Source organism: Marmota marmota, unplaced genomic scaffold, assembly GCF_001458135.2.
Source record: "Marmota marmota marmota unplaced genomic scaffold, marMar, whole genome shotgun sequence".
Lineage (NCBI taxonomy): Eukaryota > Metazoa > Chordata > Mammalia > Rodentia > Sciuridae > Marmota > Marmota marmota.
Genome location: NW_026000172.1, coordinates 1,634,778 through 1,643,773, shown reverse-complemented (window position 1 = coordinate 1,643,773; position 8,996 = coordinate 1,634,778). Strand labels below are relative to the sequence as shown.

At 38.2% G+C, this 8,996-nt stretch overlaps 1 pseudogene; it reads left to right on the top strand.

The window, feature by feature from the left end:
- The first annotated feature begins 2,899 nt into the window (after positions 1-2,899).
- On the top strand, positions 2,900-6,280 carry LOC107159759 (annotated as a pseudogene).
- Positions 6,281-8,996: the final 2,716 nt, after the last annotated feature.

Genomic DNA, 8,996 nt, shown 5'->3' with positions numbered 1-8,996 from the left:
GATGACTTGTCCTCCCTTTCAGAAGTACAAAGGGGTTTCTTTTATATATACCATGAAAACTTGGTAAAGCGCCTGGAGGTACAACGGAAACATGGGGCCCTCCACGACTGGGCCCAGGTAGAACTCCTAACTCAGACTCATTCACCCACATCCTCAAGGTTCCTCCAGCCCTGGTTCCTGGGGGTGCCTGCTCCAGCATCATGACCTGCCTGCCTGCCAGTCTGCAGGAGCTAACAGCTGATTCTCTGACCTCACTTCTCCAGTGAGTCTGCCAAGAGCTGATGTTTTTCAATTTGTTCAGGTGTTTACTTGTTTGAATAGTGATCGCTTCCAGGCTCCTTATGTGGTAGGCTAGGAATGGGAAGCCTCCTTGGACTTTGTATGTGTTTGACTCTGTTTATGCACAGAGTTGCCTCTCTGCAGAGGAGGTGTCTAGGGTGTGCACTGCTAAAGGGGTCATGGCTTTTAACCACTTGGGGAAGACTCCAGGTACTAAACTAAGCAAGTGTTTTAAAATAGCCTTTTGAGACTTCTGGCTCCACCAAAGTGGGCCGTGTCCTCCCTTAAAGAAATCTGGACATGCCCCCAAAACAAGCACACAAAGACTTTAAAAGATGGGGGCATGTTGAACTGCCTAGAATTTCAGAGGTGAGAGAAGATACAGTGAAAATTCCCCAGGTTTACTTATTTCATCACAAATCCAAACCAGGCACTTACAGAAAGTGCCATCCCAGCTCCATGAACAGGCACAGAAAGAATACATCAAAACAAACAAACCAGCAAAATCCTGTGTTCCCTTGCCAAGGAGTGGGACAGTGTGACCTGATGGCAGGAAGCCTTGTTGCAAAAAGTGCCCCGACATTCACAAAAATTGTAATTCCAGCTTTTCAACCCTGGGCAAGAACCCTCACCAAACTTTAAAACAGTTTTAAAGTCCAGACAACCAAATGTGCATAAAGAAAGGAGGAACGGTAGAGAAGGATGAGTGGCATAAAACAGCAAACTGACAAAAGACGGCCACGCCCTCCATCCCCCAGCAGTTCTAGTGGTACCAGCCTCAGAATGGACCTTAACGCACCTCCAACCTGTGGGAGTGGAGGCAGCTCCGTTCCCCTGTGGATGGCTGGGCAGGCTGACTATGGAGCTGAGCTGTCATCTCTGCCTGGAGGAGGCAGGTAGGGTTCCAGTGCCCAGCAGGTACTGTCAGCAGACTGGGCACCCCTGACCAGAAGCTGGTGTCCAGTTTCCCTGGAGCAAAGCCAGAACTGAACTTCCATTGCACGACTTGCAACAAGGTCAGTGAGTCCTACAGCTTGACCAACATGGTGCCAGCCTGGCCCATGGGCACTGCTTACTAGGAAAAAAATAGAAGATAGTATCCAAACTTTCATAATATGCTATCCAAAATGTCCAGGATACAATTTAAAAAATTATCCAAGAGCCGGGCGCAATGGTGCACGCCTGTAGTACCAGCAACTGGGAAGGCTGAGGCAGGAGGATCACAAGTTCAAGGCCATCCTCAGCATATTAGTGAGACCCTGTCTCAAAAGAAAAAAATAAAAAAGACGGCATGTAGCTCAGCAGTAAAGGACCTGAGTTTAAATCCCCAGTACCAAAAAACCCCACAAATTTTATATATATAACAGGAATATCAAAACTTGAGAAAGGCAATCAACAGATGTCAATTATGAGATGAATCAAAGGTTGAAATGGTCCAACAATGATATAAAAATAGCCATCATAAAAGTACTACAGTCTTGAAACAAAGTGAAAATCCAGCAAAGAAATAGAAATTATCTCCCAGTGGCTCCGGACGCAGAGGCAGGAGGATCACGAGTTCAAAGCTAGCCTCAGCAACTTAGCCAGGTCCTAAGAAACTCAGTGATACCCTGTCCCTAAAAAGAAAGAGAAATTATCAGAAGAACTAAATAAAATGATAAAATACTGAAATTTAAGAATATAATAACTGAGAAACATGCTGTTTAGGCTCAATAGTAGAGTGACATAATAGGACAGAATCAGTGACTCTGAAGTCAGACCAATAGAATATCCCTAGTCTGAACTACAGGGGAGAAATTCCCCGGGGTGGGGAATGAGCAGCATCATAGGGATTTATAAGATAGGTCAAAATAAAGGAAAAGTATGTAAAGAAGTAGCTAAAATTTCCCCTGACTTAGGAAAAGATGTGATCCTACAGATTCAAGAAACTGAACAAATACCAAATAGGATAATCTCAAGGAAATCTCTGCCACAACACATGATCACCAAACTTGTAAAAACTGAAGATAAAAAAATATATTGAAAGCCATCAGAAATAAATGATACATTACTTAATAGTGAAACGACAGTTTGAATTAACAGCACCTCAAACGAAGGAGGTAGGAAGGAAGAAATCTGTCATTTTTTTTCAAGTAATAAAAGAATTGTCAAACCAGAATCCAGTGGAAATAACCTTTGGTGATAAGAGAAAAGTCAAATTTTCTCAGGTAAAGGAAATCTAAGTGAATTCATCCCCGACAGACCTATCACAAAATGGTTAGAGAACTTTTCTAGGCAGAAAGAGGAGATAAAAGAACCTTGGAACACAGGAAGGAAGAAAACAGCTAAGAATAATATAAACAATAAAAGCCAGGCACAGTGGTGTGCACCTGTAATCCCAGCTGCTCGGGAGGCGGAGACAGGAGGATCGTGAGTTCAAAGCCAGTCTCAGCAAAAGCGAGGAGCTAAGCAATTCATTGAGCCCTTATCTCTAAATAAAATGCAAAATAGGGCTGCGGATGTGGCCCAGTGGTTGAATGCCCCTGAGTTCAATCCCCAATACAAAAAAAAAAAAATGTGTGTGTGTATATGTGTGTGTACATATTTTTGTGTGTGTATATATATATATATATATATATATATATACACATACACGCACACATATATACACACACACACACAATAGACTTACCTTCTCTTGAGATTTTTAAATTTCTAAACTGACAGTAGAAGCAAAAATTGTAACACTGATGTTCTAAATACGTGTAGAGGAAATAAAACGATTACAAACAGGAAGGGCAGGTCCGATTTCTATACTCATCTTGAACTTACAAATTGATGGCATCAGTAGATGATAGATTTACATATAATAAAACCTATGGCACCAACTAAAAAAAAAAAAACTATACAAAAAGATACCTTTAAAAACACTATTGCCTGGTGTGGTGGTGCACACCTGTAATCCCAGCATCTCTAGAGGCTGAGGCAGGAGAACCAAGTTCAAAGCCAGCCTCAGCAATTTAGTGAGGCCCTAAGCAACTTAGCAAGTTTTGTCTCAAAACAAACAGAAACACTACAAGTATAAGGGAATGAGAGGAATTGTTTAACAGAAAAAAAAAAATCTTTTCAGTCTGATGGAAAGTTTCTAGAAATGGATAGTGGTGATGATTGAAAAAGTAGCCCACCGGGTGACAGGAAGAAACAGCTGGATACACAAAATCAAATGAAACATGCAAAACAGCTGTAAAAAGTGTAAAGGTGTCTTTACAAATATAGCAATTAAAATACAAAATTGGAAGAGTAAATCAATAATCATGACCCAACTACATGAGGTCTACAGAGGTTCATTGCAAATATAATGAAATGAGCAGGTTGAATGTAAAAAGACATATCATGCAAACATTAATTAAAAGAAAGCAAGAATTGCTCTATTACTACCACACAGTGAAGATTTCCAAGCAAAGAAAATTACCAGAGATCAAGATGGAGGTTATATCATGAAGAAAAAATTAATCCATGAAGAAGCATAGCAATTCAAAATATATATGCTCTACACAGGAAAGCTACAAAATATGGTGAAAGAAAAAGAAAACAAAGAAATTGAAACAATATGTAAAGGAGAAATCGATCAATTCAAAATTTTATAAGAGACTTCAGCACCTGTTAACAATTGATAGACCTTTGGCAGGATTGTAATGGCCGGAGAGATGTCGATCTTAGGACTCAGCTGTTTAACTCTCCTATTGGCTGGCTACTTGGCACAACAGTATTTACCATTGCCTACTCCTAAAGTGGTTGGCATTTACCTGGGCATCACCTACTGTTCTGTTGGGGTGTTTTTTACTGGCACAGGAAAAGTGAAGGTGATTCCAGATGACAGTGGGCCTGTCAGCACACCTAGCATTGTGTCTTTTACTGATGGTGATGTGTGTGTGGGCTATGGAAGCTGAGAGTTGGCAGATTCAAATCCTCAAAACACAATGATGCCAAAACATTCATAGGCAAGATTTTCACTCTACAAGAGCTTGAAGCTGAAATTGGCAGATACCCATTTAAGGTTTTAAACAAAAATGAATTGGTTGAGTTTTCTGTGACAAGTAATGAGACCATCACTGTTTCCCCAGAATATGTTAGCTCTCGACTAGTGTTAAAATAAATGGCAGAAGAATATCTTGGAATGCTAGTTGCTAATATGTCATTTTTGTACAAACAGGATTTGACTTAAAACAAAGAAATTCAACAATTGGAGCAGCCAACCTTGCAGGACTGAAGATCTTCGAGTAATAAATGAGCTTCAGCAGCAGGTCGGCCTGTGGTCTCCAGAAGGCTGAAGTCTTCCTGGTCTTGGTTATCGACCTGGGCTGGGGAACTCCAGAGGTGTCATTACTGAATAAACAAGAAGGGGTGTTTCTAACTTGAGCGGTGTCTGAAAACCATAAACTTGGAGGACAGGACTTCAATCAGCAGTTGCTTCAGTACTTGTGTCAACTGGTGTACCAAACATGGCTTCCTCCATCTAGGAAAGAGGAAGTCCACAGACTAAGGTAAGCTGTGGGAATGGTCCAGTGAAATCTGACTGCATCAATCCTCCCAGAGATCAGTGTTGCCAACAGTGGAGGAAAAGAGGGGAAGGGGGGGCTGGGGATGTGGCTCAAGTGGTAGCGCGCTCTCCTGGCATGTGTGCGGCCCGGGTTCGATCCTCAGCACCACATACAAACAAAGATATTGTGTCCGCCAATAACTAAAAAAAATAAATATTAAAAAATCTAAAAAAAAAAAAAAAGGGGAAGGGAGCACAGAGTGATGACACTGAACTGCCAAAGGACAAACTTAACCCAGATGGCCACGCAAACAGACAGTTTGGACCTGGCCTTTTGGGAAAGAAAAGTGGAAAGTCAGGTTTTATTTGAAACAGAAATATCCCTGAAGCTCTTGGATGGCCTTAACGAAGATCTCTGCCAGAAAATACTCACACCCATTCAGCAAGCATTAAAAGAAGGCCACCTGGACGCAACTAGGCTGACAGGCTGTTTTAGTCGGGGCTCTCCCTCGAGTCCTGGGATCCCAAGTCACCAGGAGTTCTTGGGAAAGGGTCCCAACCCATCTGTAGCCCCTGACCTGGCCGTGGTGGCAGGGGTGGCCAAGCAGGGATTGATGGAGGCTTGTGGCCTCTCCAAGTCAGTGCTTGAGACATCCCCAATAAGCATCTACAAAATTCAGTTGAATTCTGGAGGAATGATATGTGATCAAATACAAATATATGATCTTATCTGGTAAGCTCTTCCCCTTGATCAGAACACCTCCTCCAAAAAAGAAGATCGCTATCTAAAGGACCTCCCAGATTTACATAGAAGGCAATATTTAGACACAAGAAAATTTTACATAGCATTTTTTTTGAGAGGTCTCATTTCAGTACATACTTCTAAAATGACACGAGTTGAAATAAAACTCTTACTGGAGGAGCATAGGTGGATATATTTTCTGGATTCTAGAAATAGATAACCATATGCACTTAACATTATATTCTGTAAACATTAAATAGTGCCAATTATAAGGTTCCCCAGTTCTTACTAAATTGTGTTAGTAGGAGCTGGTAATTTCTTTACTTGGTCATCACATGTAACTATAAATTTGAACTATACTTGAATGACAGTGTTGATGTCAGGTATTTACATTGGAAGGTAGGATTATTAAGCTGCATATATATTCAATAATGGCCATATACAAATTTACTTTTACAAATTCAGTGTCCATTTATGTGTCATATGCACATATTCTGCATTTTCCAGATTATTTTAATGTATTTCATGAATCAGTTTTTCTTTCTAAAATAGGTACAGATTTATTCAAACTTTTCTGTATCAGCTAGGAGAAATACCCAATTTATATTGTAGTCCCTTCATCTACTGTGCATCATTTTCTGCTTGGATTTCCATGATTCTGCTTGACTAGAATACAATAGGGAATTATTCGTTGCATTCTTAAATTGTGCTAATGTCACAATAAAGTCATTGCTATATCATTTTTGTAATCCAAGATATTTGCAGATATTAGTAAATAGTGTTAGAGTCTGTAAACAAGTCTGGATGGCGCCTGGCAAAATGCCAGAGGGAGTGGTTTGTGAAGTAACACCAGCAAGCCATTAAGTGTGGAGATTCCTTATTGGTTGACTGATGTATCTGGTTTATGCTAATTAAGATAAGCTATGTGGAATGTATAAATATCGCTCCAGTCCTACAATAAACGGCTCCCTCTCCTGCTGTATCAATGTACACAAGTTGTTCGTCACCCCCCGGTTATTTTGCCCAGCCAGCTGGACTGCGGCAAAATAGCATTAATTACCTATTGTGTTTCTGTTTTATTTCTTCATTTACATTTTCAGTGAGCTCTGGAAAACATAGCATGGATTTGAACTACAAAAGTTAACCTGATTCAGTTTCATTGAGATTTTTTCCCCATATTTTGTTTCAAATGAGAAAAATGTATTAAACTATAAAAGCCCTGTTATTATTCTGTATTATTTTAAAATAGTTATACTTGTATTATTTTAGCCATAAATTGGGGTGTGATGAGATCATAAAATTTGTGAATACTGGAAATAATTCTAACATAGAAGGCAATATGGGAAAATTTTCCAGAAATCAGCAATTGTAGAACTTGAGTATTTTGTTGTATTTTATTTTTAATGTTTTTTAGTTGTTGATAGACCTTTATTTTATTTATGTGTTTATATGTGGTGCTGAGAATCGAAACCAGTGCCTCACACATGCCAGGTAAGTGCGCTACCACTGAGCCCCAGCCCCAGCCCCTTGTTGTATTTTATTTATTTCCGTTAAGAAAAGCCACAGAGACCAAGTAAGTAAACAATAGCAGTTAATTTCTATGATTCCCATGTTATTTGAAGATACTTGTGTTTCTTTCCTTAGTGGAGACCTACTTCACATTAATATTCAAAAATTTTATATCCTAGTCACCATTTTTTTTAAGGCAAAGTGTATCTTCTTTTTCTGGTGTTGAACTCGAAGGATGTTGTTTCCAATCACTAAAGGTGAGAACCCAGCAAATATATTTCAACAATATCAAGACATTGAATAGTGTTAATATTTTTTCAGATATAAAAAGGAAAACATAGGCTGGGGATGTGGCTCAAGCAGTAGCGCGCTCGCCTGGCATGCGTGCGGCCCGGGTTCGATCCTCAGCACCACATACAAACAAAAATGTTGTGTCCGCCGAAAACTAGAAAATAAATATTAAAAAAAAATTCTCTCTCTCTCTCTCTCTCTCTTTAAAAAAAAAGGAAAATATTTCTTAGCAGTGAAATTGATTTTGAAACAAATTTTAAATATGTTTGTGTACAGAAAATATTTGTAGTAGGTAAATAAAATATGAAATTCTTATTTTAGAACTAATTGAGAAATGCCAAAGATGAATCTACCACTGCATTAGGAAAATATTCAAGTGTTCTCTTGGACTTTATATAAATCTTAATAGATTAGAATTGAAAAATATCTTTGGGAAAGTCTTTGGGAAAAGTGTTCAGTCTCCATAGGGTATTAGTTTTGACCTAAAATATTTTAAGATTAAAAAACTTGAATTTCTCAGATAACTGATATTGTTCTTAACAATCTGTTAACCTGTTAACTTTTTTTTTTAAAGGAAGTAATGTGCAAAACAGGACAGCTAATCACACAATAGAATTGGAATTTTAATAATTTGACTCTTTGAAAAATAGAATAGCAGTGTTGGAATTTTGGGGCAGTAGTTTAGCATATTCTCTAGTATAATTATACCTTTAAAATAAAATGAAGGAATGTCTGTCTTCAGTCATATTGTAGGGCTCTCAATATATACATAATCTTGACATTAATGTAATTATTTATTTTAATTATTTTTTAATATTTGTTTTTCAGTTTTAGATGAACACAATATCTTTCTTTTTATTTTTATATGGTGCAGAGAATCGAATCTAGTGCCTCACACATGCTAGGCGAGTGCTACCACTTGAGCCACATCCCCAGCCCCCAATGTAGTTTATTTAAAAGATAAGAATGCATCCTGAAAAGGGTCATTTATTAATAACAATCTGAAGTTGTTTTTCATGAAACAAACTTTTTAGTTGTATATTTGACTGGTGTTTTTTTCAAGTACATAACAAAATTCTAAATGTCTTATAATTACAGTATGTGAGTAATTTATTTTGTATCCGGAATGTTTCAGTACTGTGTTTTCATCAAACCACCAACTTATCAACAGATAACTGTGTAATGTGTGCTGAACATTATAGTATTGTGCAAAACAGATTGTGCCTCTTAAATATGTGTGTGTACAGGTAATTCATGTTTTAATGTAAATAAATACCATTTTGCAGTTTGTTTTACAAAAAACAGTTGAGGGCTGGGATTGCGGCTCAGCAGTAGAGTGCTCACCTAGCACGTGCAAGGCCCTGGGTTCAATCCTCAGCACCACATAAAAATAAAATAAAGGTATTGTGCCCAACTACAACTAAAAAATAAATATTAAAAAATAGTGTTAAAAAAAACAATTGATAGAACAACTACACAGAAAATCAGTTAAGAATAGAACTCAACATCATCAAAGGATCTAATCAACATTTATAGAGCAAACTGCACTTTCTTTTTAATTTTTTTTTCTTCTTCTTAGTTACACATGACAATCGAGTATATTTTGATAGACAACATACATGGAACACACTTTCCCATTTTGTGGTTGTACATGTT